Source organism: Symsagittifera roscoffensis, chromosome 7 (assembly GCF_963678635.1).
Source record: "Symsagittifera roscoffensis chromosome 7, txSymRosc1.1, whole genome shotgun sequence".
Classification (NCBI taxonomy): Eukaryota; Metazoa; Xenacoelomorpha; order Acoela; family Convolutidae; genus Symsagittifera; species Symsagittifera roscoffensis.
In genome coordinates this window covers 29,300,127-29,313,868 of record NC_087068.1, presented here as the reverse complement: position 1 = coordinate 29,313,868, position 13,742 = coordinate 29,300,127, and the positions used below count along the sequence as shown (strand labels likewise).

At 34.4% G+C, this 13,742-nt stretch overlaps 1 protein-coding gene and 14 non-coding genes across 16 annotated transcripts in view; all 15 read right to left on the bottom strand.

Moving 5' to 3' along the window:
- The window catches only part of LOC134852162 (tetratricopeptide repeat protein 17-like), a 154,706-nt gene that overhangs the window by 91,068 nt on the left and 49,896 nt on the right, over window positions 1–13,742 (bottom strand). The gene's annotated exons all lie outside the window — the stretch shown is intronic.
- Window positions 164–236, bottom strand: Trnak-uuu (transfer RNA lysine (anticodon UUU)). Its single transcript has one exon. It is a non-coding gene; the product is annotated as a tRNA-Lys (tRNA).
- Trnak-uuu (transfer RNA lysine (anticodon UUU)) lies at window positions 362–434 on the bottom strand. Its single transcript has one exon. It is a non-coding gene; the product is annotated as a tRNA-Lys (tRNA).
- Window positions 1,275–1,347, bottom strand: Trnak-uuu (transfer RNA lysine (anticodon UUU)). Its single transcript has one exon. It is a non-coding gene; the product is annotated as a tRNA-Lys (tRNA).
- On the bottom strand, window positions 2,305–2,377 carry Trnak-uuu (transfer RNA lysine (anticodon UUU)). The gene has a single exon. It is a non-coding gene; the product is annotated as a tRNA-Lys (tRNA).
- On the bottom strand, window positions 2,502–2,574 carry Trnah-gug (transfer RNA histidin (anticodon GUG)). Its single transcript has one exon. It is a non-coding gene; the product is annotated as a tRNA-His (tRNA).
- Window positions 3,331–3,403, bottom strand: Trnak-uuu (transfer RNA lysine (anticodon UUU)). Its single transcript has one exon. It is a non-coding gene; the product is annotated as a tRNA-Lys (tRNA).
- Trnah-gug (transfer RNA histidin (anticodon GUG)) lies at window positions 3,528–3,600 on the bottom strand. The gene has a single exon. It is a non-coding gene; the product is annotated as a tRNA-His (tRNA).
- On the bottom strand, window positions 4,357–4,429 carry Trnak-uuu (transfer RNA lysine (anticodon UUU)). Its single transcript has one exon. It is a non-coding gene; the product is annotated as a tRNA-Lys (tRNA).
- Window positions 4,554–4,626, bottom strand: Trnak-uuu (transfer RNA lysine (anticodon UUU)). The gene has a single exon. It is a non-coding gene; the product is annotated as a tRNA-Lys (tRNA).
- Trnak-uuu (transfer RNA lysine (anticodon UUU)) lies at window positions 5,382–5,454 on the bottom strand. Its single transcript has one exon. It is a non-coding gene; the product is annotated as a tRNA-Lys (tRNA).
- Window positions 5,579–5,651, bottom strand: Trnah-gug (transfer RNA histidin (anticodon GUG)). The gene has a single exon. It is a non-coding gene; the product is annotated as a tRNA-His (tRNA).
- Window positions 6,407–6,479, bottom strand: Trnak-uuu (transfer RNA lysine (anticodon UUU)). Its single transcript has one exon. It is a non-coding gene; the product is annotated as a tRNA-Lys (tRNA).
- Window positions 9,344–9,416, bottom strand: Trnae-uuc (transfer RNA glutamic acid (anticodon UUC)). The gene has a single exon. It is a non-coding gene; the product is annotated as a tRNA-Glu (tRNA).
- Trnae-uuc (transfer RNA glutamic acid (anticodon UUC)) lies at window positions 11,394–11,466 on the bottom strand. The gene has a single exon. It is a non-coding gene; the product is annotated as a tRNA-Glu (tRNA).

Here is a 13,742-nt window from a genome sequence, read left to right as displayed (position 1 = left end):
ATTTTTTGTGACAAACAAGGCAAATTTCTGGTTTTTCATAGCTTCTAAGCTGAAAATCGTTTTCGAGCTAGACTTAATTGGATTGTGTTTGTTTCACTTTTTACAAAAATTTATTCTACAGTTCTAGTTCAAATAAAATTTGAAAAAGAAATTCTGCAAACATCGCCCCACAAGGGACTCGAACCCTTGACCGTTGGATTAAAAGTCCAACGCTCTACCGACTGAGCTAGCAGGGCTCTGCTTCATTCCCGAGTTCGTTTTCGAACTAGACTTAATTGGATTGTGTTTGTTTCACTTTTTACAAAAATTAATTCTTCTGTTCTAGTTCAAAAAAATTTGAAAAATAAAATTCTGCAATCATCGCCCCACAAGGGACTCGAACCCTTGACCGTTGGATTAAAAGTCCAACGTTCTACCGACTGAGCTAGCAGAGCTCTGCTTCATTCACGAGCTTATAGATTTTAAACTCAAAAACGCTTTCGAGCTAGACTTATTATTAAGATTGTTTTTTTTTCAGGTTTTACAAAAAAAACTTTCGAACAAAATTTAAAAACTTAATTTAAATTCTTCGCTCACAACGGACTCAAACCCTTGATTGTTGGATTAAAAGCTCAACCAACTCTCTACTGAATCGGCGAGTTCAAAACAACTTTCCAGAATTTTTTTGTGACAAACAAGGAAAATTTCTGGTTTTTCATAGCTTCCAAGCTGAAAATCGTTTTCGAACTGGACTTAATTGGATTGTGTTTGTTTCACTTTTTACAAAAATCAATTCTACAGTTCTAGTTTAAATAAAAATTGAAAAAAAAATTTTGCATCCACCGCCCCAACAGTGCCTCGAACCATTGACCGTTGGATTAAAAGTCCAACGCTCTGCCGACTGAGCTAGCAGGGCTCTATTTCATTCACGAGCTTATAGATTTTACTCAGTAACGCTTTCAAGCTAGACTTATTTAGATGGTGCTTTTTTTTTCAATTTTTACAAAAAATTTTCGAACGAAAATTGAAAAATTTATTTTAAAATCTTACTCACAACGGAATCAAACCCTTGATTGTTGGATTAAAAGCTCAACTCTCTAATGACTCGGCGAATTCATAACAACTTTCCAGATTTTTTTGTGACAAACAAGGCAAATTTCTGGTTTTTCATAGCTTCCAAGCTGAAAATCGTTTTCGAGCTAGATTAAATTGGATTGTGTTTGTTTCACTTTTTACAAAAATTTATTCTATAGTTCTAGTTCAAATAAAATTTGAAATAGAAATTCTGCAAACATCGCCACACAAGGGACTCGAACCCTTGACCGTTGGATTAAAAGTCCAACGCTCTACCGACTGAGCTAGCAGGCCTCTGCTTCATTGCCGAGTTCGTTTTCGAACTAGACCTAATTGGATTGTGTTTGTTTCACTTTTTACAAAAATTAATTCTACAGTTCTGGTTCAAAAAAATTTGAAAAAGAAATTCTGCAATCATCTCCCCACAAGGGACTCAAACCCTTGACCGTTGGATTAAAAGTCCAACGCTTTACCGACTGAGCTAGCAGGGCTCTGCTTCATTCACGAGCTTATAGATTTTAAACTCAAAAACGCTTTCGAGCTAGACTTATTATTAAGATTGTTTTTTTTCTTCAATTTTTACAAAAAAAACTTTCGAACAAAATTAAAAAAAATTACTTTAAAATCTTCACTCACAACGGACTCAAACCCTTGATTGTTGGATTAAAAGCTCAACTCTCTACTGAATCGGCGAGTTCAAAACAACTTTCTAGAATTTTTTTTTTTGACAAACAAGGCAAATTTCTGATTTTTCATGGCTTTTTTGCTCAAAATCGCTTTAGAGCTAGACTTCATTAGATTGTGTTTGTTTCACTTTTTACAAAAATCATTTTTTTTTGACCTCTTGACCGCAAGGCTCTACTACTTCTTTCCCAAGTTTATAGCTTTTAAACTCAAAAACGCTTTCAAGCTAGACTTACTTAGATTGTGTTTTTCTTTCGGTTTTTACAAAAAAAATAAAATTTCGAACAAAAACTAAAAAAAAAACTTATTTTAAAATTTTCACCCACAACGGACTCGAACCCTTGACTGTTGGATTAAAAGCCCAACTCTCTAATTACTCGGCGAATTCAAAACAACTTTCCAGAATTTTTTGTGACAAACAAGGCAAATTTCTGGTTTTTCATAGCTTCTAAGCTGAAAATCGTTTTCGAGCTAGACTTAATTGGATTGTGTTTGTTTCACTTTTTACAAAAATTTATTCTACAGTTCTAGTTCAAATAAAATTTGAAAAAGAAATTCTGCAAACATCGCCCCACAAGGGACTCGAACCCTTGACCGTTGGATTAAAAGTCCAACGCTCTACCGACTGAGCTAGCAGGGATCTGCTTCATTCCCGAGTTCGTTTTCGAACTAAACTTAATTGGATTGTGTTTGTTTCACTTTTTACAAAAATTAATACTTCTGTTCTAGTTCAAAAAAATTTGAAAAAGAAATTCTGCAAACATCGCCCCACAAGGGACTCGAACCCTTGACCGTTGGATTCACAGTCCAACGCTCTGCCGACTGAGTTAGCAGGGCTCTGCTTCATTCACGAGCTTATAGATTTTAAACTCAAAAACGCTTTCGAGCTATACTTATTATTAAGATTGTTTTTTTTCAGTTTTTACAAAAAAAAAACTTTCCAACAAAATTTAAAAACTTAATTTAATATCTTCACTCACAACGGACTCGAACCCTTGGTTGTTGGATTAAAAGCTCAACTCTCTACTGAATCGGCGAGTTCAAAACAAATTTCCAGAATTTTTTTTTGACAAACAAGGCAAATTTCTGATTTTTCATAGCTTTTTTGCTCAAAATCGCTTTAGAGCTAGACTTCATTAGATTGTGTTTGTTTCACTTTTTACAAAAATCATTTTTATTTGACCTCTTGACCGCAAGGCTCTACTACTTCTTTCCCAAGTTTATAGCTTTTAAACTCAAAAACACTTTCGAGCTAGACTTACTTAGATTGTGTTTTTCTTTCGGTTTTTACAAAAAAAATAAAATTTCGAACAAAAACTAAAAAAAAAACTTATTTTAAAATTTTCACCCACAACGGACTCGAACCCTTGACTGTTGGATTAAAAGCCCAACTCTCTAATTACTCGGCGAATTCAAAACAACTTTCCAGAATTTTTTGTGACAAACAAGGCAAATTTCTGGTTTTTCATAGCTTCTAAGCTGAAAATCGTTTTCGAGCTAGACTTAATTGGATTGTGTTTGTTTCACTTTTTACAAAAATTTATTCTACAGTTCTAGTTCAAATAAAATTTGAAAAAGAAATTCTGCAAACATCGCCCCACAAGGGACTCGAACCCTTGACCGTTGGATTAAAAGTCCAACGCTCTACCGACTGAGCTAGCAGGGATCTGCTTCATTCCCGAGTTCGTTTTCGAACTAAACTTAATTGGATTGTGTTTGTTTCACTTTTTACAAAAATTAATACTTCTGTTCTAGTTCAAAAAAATTTGAAAAAGAAATTCTGCAAACATCGCCCCACAAGGGACTCGAACCCTTGACCGTTGGATTCACAGTCCAACGCTCTGCCGACTGAGATAGCAGGGCTCTGCTTCATTCACGAGCTTATAGATTTTAAACTCAAAAACGCTTTCGAGCTATACTTATTATTAAGATTGTTTTTTTTCAGTTTTTACAAAAAAAAAACTTTCCAACAAAATTTAAAAACTTAATTTAATATCTTCACTCACAACGGACTCGAACCCTTGGTTGTTGGATTAAAAGCTCAACTCCCTACTGAATCGGCGAGTTCAAAACAAATTTCCAGAATTTTTTTTTGACAAACAAGGCAAATTTCTGATTTTTCATAGCTTTTTTGCTCAAAATCGCTTTAGAGCTAGACTTCATTAGATTGTGTTTGTTTCACTTTTTACAAAAATCATTTTTATTTGACCTCTTGACCGCAAGGCTCTACTACTTCTTTCCCAAGTTTATAGCTTTTAAACTCAAAAACACTTTCGAGCTAGACTTACTTAGATTGTGTTTTTCTTTCGGTTTTTACAAAAAAAATAAAATTTCGAACAAAAACTAAAAAAAAAACTTATTTTAAAATTTTCACCCACAACGGACTCGAGCCCTTGATTGTTGGATTAAAAGCCCAACTCTCTAATGACTCGGCGAATTCAAAACAACTTTCCAGAATTTTTTGTGACAAACAAGGCAAATTTCTGGTTTTTCATAGCTTCTAAGCTGAAAATCGTTTTCGAGCTAGACTTAATTGGATTGTGTTTGTTTCACTTTTTACAAAAATTTATTCTACAGTTCTAGTTCAAATGAAATTTGAAAAAGAAATTCTGCAAACATCGCCCCACAAGGGACTCGAACCCTCGACCGTTGGATTAAAAGTCCAACGCTCTACCTACTGAGCTAGCAGGGCTCTGCTTCATTCCCGAGTTCGTTTTCGAACTAGACTTAATTGGATTGTGTTTGTTTCACTTTTTACAAAAATTAATTCTTCTGTTCTAGTTCAAAAAAATTTGAAAAAGAAATTCTGCAATCATCGCCCCACAAGGGACTCGAACCCTTGACCGTTGGATTAAAAGTCCAACGCTCTACCGACTGAGTTAGCAGGGCTCTGCTTCATTCACGAGCTTATAGATTTTAAACTCAAAAACGCTTTCGAGCTATACTTATTATTAAGATTGTTTTTTTTCAGTTTTTACAAAAAAAAACTTTCCAACAAAATTTAAAAACTTAATTTAATATCTTCACTCACAACGGACTCGAACCCTTGGTTGTTGGATTAAAAGCTCAACTCTCTACTGAATCGGCGAGTTCAAAACAAATTTCCAGAATTTTTTTTTGACAAACAAGGCAAATTTCTGATTTTTCATAGCTTTTTTGCTCAAAATCGCTTTAGAGCTAGACTTCATTAGATTGTGTTTGTTTCACTTTTTACAAAAATCATTTTTATTTGACCTCTTGACCGCAAGGCTCTACTACTTCTTTCCCAAGTTTATAGCTTTTAAACTCAAAAACACTTTCGAGCTAGACTTACTTAGATTGTGTTTTTCTTTCGGTTTTTACAAAAAAAATAAAATTTCGAACAAAAACTAAAAAAAAAACTTATTTTAAAATTTTCACCCACAACGGACTCGAACCCTTGACTGTTGGATTAAAAGCCCAACTCTCTAATTACTCGGCGAATTCAAAACAACTTTCCAGAATTTTTTGTGACAAACAAGGCAAATTTCTGGTTTTTCATAGCTTCTAAGCTGAAAATCGTTTTCGAGCTAGACTTAATTGGATTGTGTTTGTTTCACTTTTTACAAAAATTTATTCTACAGTTCTAGTTCAAATAAAATTTGAAAAAGAAATTCTGCAAACATCGCCCCACAAGGGACTCGAACCCTTGACCGTTGGATTAAAAGTCCAACGCTCTACCGACTGAGCTAGCAGGGATCTGCTTCATTCCCGAGTTCGTTTTCGAACTAAACTTAATTGGATTGTGTTTGTTTCACTTTTTACAAAAATTAATACTTCTGTTCTAGTTCAAAAAAATTTGAAAAAGAAATTCTGCAAACATCGCCCCACAAGGGACTCGAACCCTTGACCGTTGGATTCACAGTCCAACGCTCTGCCGACTGAGTTAGCAGGGCTCTGCTTCATTCACGAGCTTATAGATTTTAAACTCAAAAACGCTTTCGAGCTATACTTATTATTAAGATTGTTTTTTTTCAGTTTTTACAAAAAAAAACTTTCCAACAAAATTTAAAAACTTAATTTAATATCTTCACTCACAACGGACTCGAACCCTTGGTTGTTGGATTAAAAGCTCAACTCCCTACTGAATCGGCGAGTTCAAAACAAATTTCCAGAATTTTTTTTTGACAAACAAGGCAAATTTCTGATTTTTCATAGCTTTTTTGCTCAAAATCGCTTTAGAGCTAGACTTCATTAGATTGTGTTTGTTTCACTTTTTACAAAAATCATTTTTATTTGACCTCTTGACCGCAAGGCTCTACTACTTCTTTCCCAAGTTTATAGCTTTTAAACTCAAAAACACTTTCGAGCTAGACTTACTTAGATTGTGTTTTTCTTTCGGTTTTTACAAAAAAAATAAAATTTCGAACAAAAACTAAAAAAAAAACTTATTTTAAAATTTTCACCCACAACGGACTCGAGCCCTTGATTGTTGGATTAAAAGCCCAACTCTCTAATGACTCGGCGAATTCAAAACAACTTTCCAGAATTTTTTGTGACAAACAAGGCAAATTTCTGGTTTTTCATAGCTTCTAAGCTGAAAATCGTTTTCGAGCTAGACTTAATTGGATTGTGTTTGTTTCACTTTTTACAAAAATTTATTCTACAGTTCTAGTTCAAATGAAATTTGAAAAAGAAATTCTGCAAACATCGCCCCACAAGGGACTCGAACCCTCGACCGTTGGATTAAAAGTCCAACGCTCTACCTACTGAGCTAGCAGGGCTCTGCTTCATTCCCGAGTTCCTTTTCGAACTAGACTTAATTGGATTGTGTTTGTTTCACTTTTTACAAAAATTAATTCTTCTGTTCTAGTTCAAAAAAATTTGAAAAAGAAATTCTGCAATCATCGCCCCACAAGGGACTCGAATCCTTGACCGTTGGATTAAAAGTCCAACGTTCTACCGACTGAGCTAGCAGAGCTCTGCTTCATTCACGAGCTTATAGATTTTAAACTCAAAAACGCTTTCGAGCTAGACTTATTATTAAGATTGTTTTTTTTTCAGGTTTTACAAAAAAAAACTTTCGAACAAAATTTAAAAACTTAATTTAAATTCTTCACTCACAGCGGACTCGAACCCTTGATTGTTGGATTAAAAGCTCAACTCTCTACTGAATCGGCGAATTCAAAACAACTTTCCAGAATTTTTTTGTGACAAACAAAAAAAATTTCTGGTTTTTCATAGCTTCCAAGCTGAAAATCGTTTTCGAACTGGACTTAATTGGATTGTGTTTGTTTCACTTTTTACAAAAATCAATTTTTCAGTTCTAGTTCAAATAAAAATTGAAAAAGAAATTTTGCATCCACCGCCCCAGCAGTGACTCGAACCATTGACCGTTGGATTAATAGTCCAACGCTCTGCCGACTGAGCTAGCAGGGCTCTATTTCATTCACGAGCTTATAGATTTTAATCAGTAACGCTTTCAAGCTAGACTTATTTAGATGGTGCTTTTTTTTCAATTTTTACAAAAAATTTTCGAACGAAAATTGAAAAATTTATTTTAAAATCTTACTCACAACGGAATCAAACCCTTGATTGTTGGATTAAAAGCTCAACTCTCTAATGACTCGGCGAATTCATAACAACTTTCCAGATTTTTTTGTGACAAACAAGGCAAATTTCTGGTTTTTCATAGCTTCTAAGCTGAAAATCGTTTTCGAGCTAGACTTAATTGGATTGTGTTTGTTTCCCTTTTTGCAAAACACAATTCTAAAATTCTAGTTCAAATAAAATTTGAAAAAGAAATTCTGCAAACATCTCCCCACAAGGGACTCGAACCCTTGACCGTTAGATTAAAAGGCCAACGCTCTACCGACTGAGCTAGCAGCGCTCTGCTTCATTCACGAGCTTATAGATTTTAAACTCAAAAACGCTTTCGAGCTATACTTATTATTAAGATTGTTTTTTTTTCAGTTTTTACAAAAAAAAACTTTCCAACAAAATTTAAAAACTTAATTTAATATCTTCACTCACAACGGACTCGAACCCTTGGTTGTTGGATTAAAAGCTCAACTCTCTACTGAATCGGCGAGTTCAAAACAACTTTCCAGAATTTTTTTTTGTGACAAACAAGGCAAATTTCTGGTTTTTCATAGCTTCCAAGCTGAAAATCGTTTTCGAACTAGACTTAATTGGATTGTGTTTGTTTCACTTTTTACAAAAATTAATTCTACAGTTCTAGATCAAAAAAATTTGAAAAAGAAATTCTGCAATCATCGCCCCACAAGGGACTCGAACCCTTGACCGTTGGATTAAAAGTCCAGCGCTATACCCACTGCGCTAGCAGGGCTCTGCTTTATTAACGAGCTTATAGATTTTAAACTCAAAAACTCTTTCGAGCTAGACTTATTATTAAAATTTTTTTTTTTCAGTTTTTACAAAAAAAAAACTTTCGAACAAAATTTAAAAACTTAATTTAAAATCTTCATTCACAACGGACTCGAACCCTTGATTGTTGCATTAAAAGCTCAATTCTCTACTGAATCGGCGAGTTCAAAACAACTTTCCAGAATTTTTTTTTGTGACAAACAAGGCAAATTTCTGGTTTTTCATAGCTTCCAAGCTGAAAATCGTTTTCGAACTAAACTTAATTGGATTGTGTTTGTTTCACTTTTTACAAAAATCAATTCTACAGTTCTAGTTCAAATAAAAATTGAAAAAGAAATTTTGCATCCACCGCCCCATCAGGGACTCGAACCATTGACCGTTGGATTAAAAGTCCAACGCTCTGTAGACTGAACTAGCAGGGCTCTGCTTCATTCACGAGCTTATAGATTTTAAACTCAAAAACGCTTTCGAGCTAGACTTAATATTAAGATTGTTTTTTTTCTTCAATTTTTACAAAAAAAACTTTCCAACAAAATTTAAAAACTTAATTTAAAATTTTCACTCACAACGGACTCAAACCCTTGATTGTTGGATTAAAAGCTCAACTCTCTACTGAATCGGCGAGTTCAAAACAACTTTCCAGATTTTTATTGTGACAAACAAGGCAAGTTTCTGGTTTTTCATAGCTTCCATGCTCAAAATCGCTTTCGAGCTAGACTTAATTGGATTGTGTTTGTTTCCCTTTTTGCAAAACACAATTCTAAAAATCTAGTTCAAATAAAAATGGAAGAAGCATTTTTGAAAACTTCACCCACAAGGGACTCGAACCCTTGACCGTTGGATTAAAAGTGCAACGCTCTTCCGACTGAGCTAGCAGGTCTCTACTTCTTTACCGAGCTTATAAAATTTACTTAGGAACGCTTTCGAGCTAGACTTATTTCGATTGTGCTTTTTTTTCAATTTTTACAAAAAAAATTTCAAACGAAAATTGAATTTTTTTTTTTAATCTTACAACGGACTCAAACCCTTGATTGTTGGGTTAAAGCCCAACTCTCTACTGACTAGGCGAGTTCAAAACAAATTTCCAGTAATTATTTCGTCCCTTTGTGACAAAAAAGGCAAATTTCTGGTTTTTCATAGCTTCCAAGCTCAAAATCACTTTCGAGCTAGACTTAATTGGATTGAGTTTGTTTCCCTTTTTGCAAAACACAATTCTAAAATTCTAGTTCAAATAAAAATGGAAGAAGCATTTTTGAAAACTTCACCCACAAGGGACTCAAACCCTTGACCGTTGGATTGAAAGTCCAACGCTCTTCCGACTGAGCTAGCAGGTCTCTACTTCACTCCCTAGCTTATAAATTTTACTCAGTAACGCTTTCGAGCTAGACTTATTTAGATTGTGCTTTTTTTTCAATTTTTACAAAAAATTTTCGAACGAAAATTGAAAAAATTATTTTAAAATCTTACTCACAACGGAATCAAACCCTTGATTGTTGGATTAAAAGCTCAACTCTCTACTGAATCGGCGAGTTCAAAACAACTTTCCAGAATTTTTTTTGTGACAAACAAGGCAAATTTCTGGTTTTTCATAGCTTCCAAGTTCAAAATTGCTTTCGTGCTAGACTTAATTGGATTGTGTTTGTTTCCCTTTTTGCAAAACACAATTCTAAAATTCTAGTTCAAATAAAAATGGAAGAAGCACTTTTGAAAACTTCGCCCATAAGGGACTCAAACCCTTGACCGTTGAATTAAAAGTCCAACGCTCTTTCGACTGAGCTAGCAGGTCTCTACTTCATTCCCGAGCTTATAAATTTTACTCAGGAACGCTTTCGAGCTAGACTTATTTAGATTGTGCTTTTTTTTCAATTTTAACAAAAAATGAAATTTCAAACAAAAAATAAAAAAAAATTATTTCAAAATCTTCACCCACAAGGGACTCGAACCCTTGACCGTTGGATTAAAAGTCCAACGCTCTACCGACTGAGCTAGCAGAGCTCTCCTTTATTCCCGAGCTTATAGATTTTAAACTCAAAAACGCTTTCGAGCTAGACTTATTAAGATTGTGTTTTTTTTTCAGTTTTTACAGAAAAAACTTTCGAACAAAAATTAAAAAACTTATTTTAAAATTTCCACTCACAACGGACTCGGACCCTTGGTTGTTGGATTAAAAGCCCAACTATCTACTGACTCGGCAAGCTCAAAAAAACTTCCCAGTATTTATTTTGTTTTTTTTTGTGACAAACAAGGCAAATTTCTGGTTTTTCATAGCTTCCAAGCTCAAAATCACTTTCGAGCTAGACTTAATTGGATTGTGTTTGTTTCCATTTTTGCTAAACACAATTCTAAAATTCTAGTTCAAATAAAAATGGGAGAAGCATTTTTGAAAACTTCACCCACAAGGGACTCCAACCCTTGACCGATGGATTAAAAGTCCAACGCTCTTCCGACTGAGCTAGCAGGTCTCTACTTCACTCCCTAGCTTATAAATTTTACTCAGTAACGCTTTCGAGCTAGACTTATTTAGATTGTGCTTTTTTTCAATTTTTACAAAAAATTTTCGAACGAAAATTGAAAAAATTATTTTAAAATCTTGCTCACAACGGAATCAAACCCTTGATTGTTGGATTAAAAGCTCAACTCTCTACTGAATCGGCGAGTTCAAAACAATTTTCCAGAATTTTTTTTGTGACAAACAAGGCAAATTTCTGGTTTTTCATAGCTTCCAAGTTCAAAATTGGTTTCGAGCTAGACTTAATTGGATTGTGTTTGTTTCCCTTTTTGCAAAACACAATTCTAAAATTCAAGTTCAAAGAAAAATGGAAGAAGCACTTTTGAAAACTTCGCCCATAAGGGACTCAAACCCTTGACCGATGGATTAAAAGTCCAACGCTCTTTCGACTGAGCTAGCAGGTCTCTTCTTCATTCCCGAGCTTATAAATTTTACTCAGGAACGCTTTCGAGCTAGACTTATTTAGATTGTGCTTTTTTTTCAATTTTAACAAAAAATGACAATCCGAACAAAAAATAAAAAAAAACTATTTCAAAATCTTCACCCACAACGGACTCAAACCCTTGATTGTTAGATTAAAAGCCCAACTCTTTACTGACTCGGCAGGCTCAAAACAACTTCCCAGAATTTACTTTGTTTTTTTTTCTGTGACAAACCAGGCAAATTTCTGGTTTTTCATAGCTTCCAAGCTCAAAATCACTTTCGAGCTAGACTTAATTGGATTGAGTTTGTTTCCCTTTTTGCAAAACACAATTCTAAAATTCTAGTTCAAATAAAAATGGAAGAAGCATTTTTGAAAACTTCACCCACAAGGGACTCAAACCCTTGACCGTTGGATTGAAAGTCCAACGCTCTTCCGACTGAGCTAGCAGGTCTCTACTTCACTCCCTAGCTTATAAATTTTACTCAGTAACGCTTTCGAGCTAGACTTATTTAGATTGTGCTTTTTTTTCGATTTTTACAAAAAATTTTCGAACGAAAATTGAAAAAATTATTTTAAAATCTTACTCACAACGGAATCAAACCCTTGATTGTTGGATTAAAAGCTCAACTCTCTACTGAATCGGCGAGTTCAAAACAACTTTCCAGAATTTTTTTTGTGACAAACAAGGCAAATTTCTGGTTTTTCATAGCTTCCAAGTTCAAAATTGCTTTCGTGCTAGACTTAATTGGATTGTGTTTGTTTCCCTTTTTGCAAAACACAATTCTAAAATTCTAGTTCAAATAAAAATGGAAGAAGCACTTTTGAAAACTTCGCCCATAAGGGACTCAAACCCTTGACCGTTGAATTAAAAGTCCAACGCTCTTTCGACTGAGCTAGCAGGTCTCTACTTCATTCCCGAGCTTATAAATTTTACTCAGGAACGCTTTCGAGCTAGACTTATTTAGATTGTGCTTTTTTTTCAATTTTAACAAAAAATGAAATTTCAAACAAAAAATAAAAAAAATTATTTCAAAATCTTCACCCACAAGGGACTCGAACCCTTGACCGTTGGATTAAAAGTCCAACGCTCTACCGACTGAGCTAGCAGAGCTCTCCTTTATTCCCGAGCTTATAGATTTTAAACTCAAAAACGCTTTCGAGCTAGACTTATTAAGATTGTGTTTTTTTTTCAGTTTTTACAGAAAAAACTTTCGAACAAAAATTAAAAAACTTATTTTAAAATTTCCACTCACAACGGACTCGGACCCTTGGTTGTTGGATTAAAAGCCCAACTATCTACTGACTCGGCAAGCTCAAAAAAACTTCCCAGTATTTATTTTGTTTTTTTTTGTGACAAACAAGGCAAATTTCTGGTTTTTCATAGCTTCCAAGCTCAAAATCGCTTTCGAGCTAGACTTAATTGGATTGTGTTTGTTTCCATTTTTGCTAAACACAATTCTAAAATTCTAGTTCAAATAAAAATGGGAGAAGCATTTTTGAAAACTTCACCCACAAGGGACTCCAACCCTTGACCGATGGATTAAAAGTCCAACGCTCTTCCGACTGAGCTAGCAGGTCTCTACTTCACTCCCTAGCTTATAAATTTTACTCAGTAACGCTTTCGAGCTAGACTTATTTAGATTGTGCTTTTTTTCAATTTTTACAAAAAATTTTCGAACGAAAATTGAAAAAATTATTTTAAAATCTTGCTCACAACGGAATCAAACCCTTGATTGTTGGATTAAAAGCTCAACTCTCTACTGAATCGGCGAGTTCAAAACAATTTTCCAGAATTTTTTTTGTGACAAACAAGGCAAATTTCTGGTTTTTCATAGCTTCCAAGTTCAAAATTGGTTTCGAGCTAGACTTAATTGGATTGTGTTTGTTTCCCTTTTTGCAAAACACAATTCTAAAATTCAAGTTCAAAGAAAAATGGAAGAAGCACTTTTGAAAACTTCGCCCATAAGGGACTCAAACCCTTGACCGATGGATTAAAAGTCCAACGCTCTTTCGACTGAGCTAGCAGGTCTCTTCTTCATTCCCGAGCTTATAAATTTTACTCAGGAACGCTTTCGAGCTAGACTTATTTAGATTGTGCTTTTTTTTCAATTTTAACAAAAAATGACAATCCGAACAAAAAATAAAAAAAAACTATTTCAAAATCTTCACCCACAACGGACTCAAACCCTTGATTGTTGGATTAAAAGCCCAACTCTTTACTGACTCGGCAGGCTCAAAACAACTTCCCAGAATTTACTTTGTTTTTTTTTCTGTGACAAACCAGGCAAATTTCTGGTTTTTCATAGCTTCCAAGCTCAAAATCGCTTTCGAGCTAGACTTAATTAGATTGTGTTTAATTCCCTTTTTACAAAAATTTATTCTACAGTTCTAGTTCAAATAAAATTTGAAAAAGAAATTCTGCAACCATCGCCCCACAAGGTACTCGAAGCCTTGACCGTTGGATTAAAAGTCCAACGCTTTACCGACTGAGCTAGCAGGGCTCTGCTTCATTCCCGAGTTCGTTTTCGAACTAGACTTAATTGGATTGTGTTTGTCTCACTTTTTACAAAAATAAATTCTTCAGTTCTAATTCAAAAAAATTTGAAAAAGAAATTGTGCAATCATCGCCCCACAAGGTACTCAAACCCTTGACCGTTGGATTAAAAGTCCAACGCTCTTTCGACTGAGCTAGCAGGTCTCTACTTCATTCCCGAGTTCGTTTTCGAA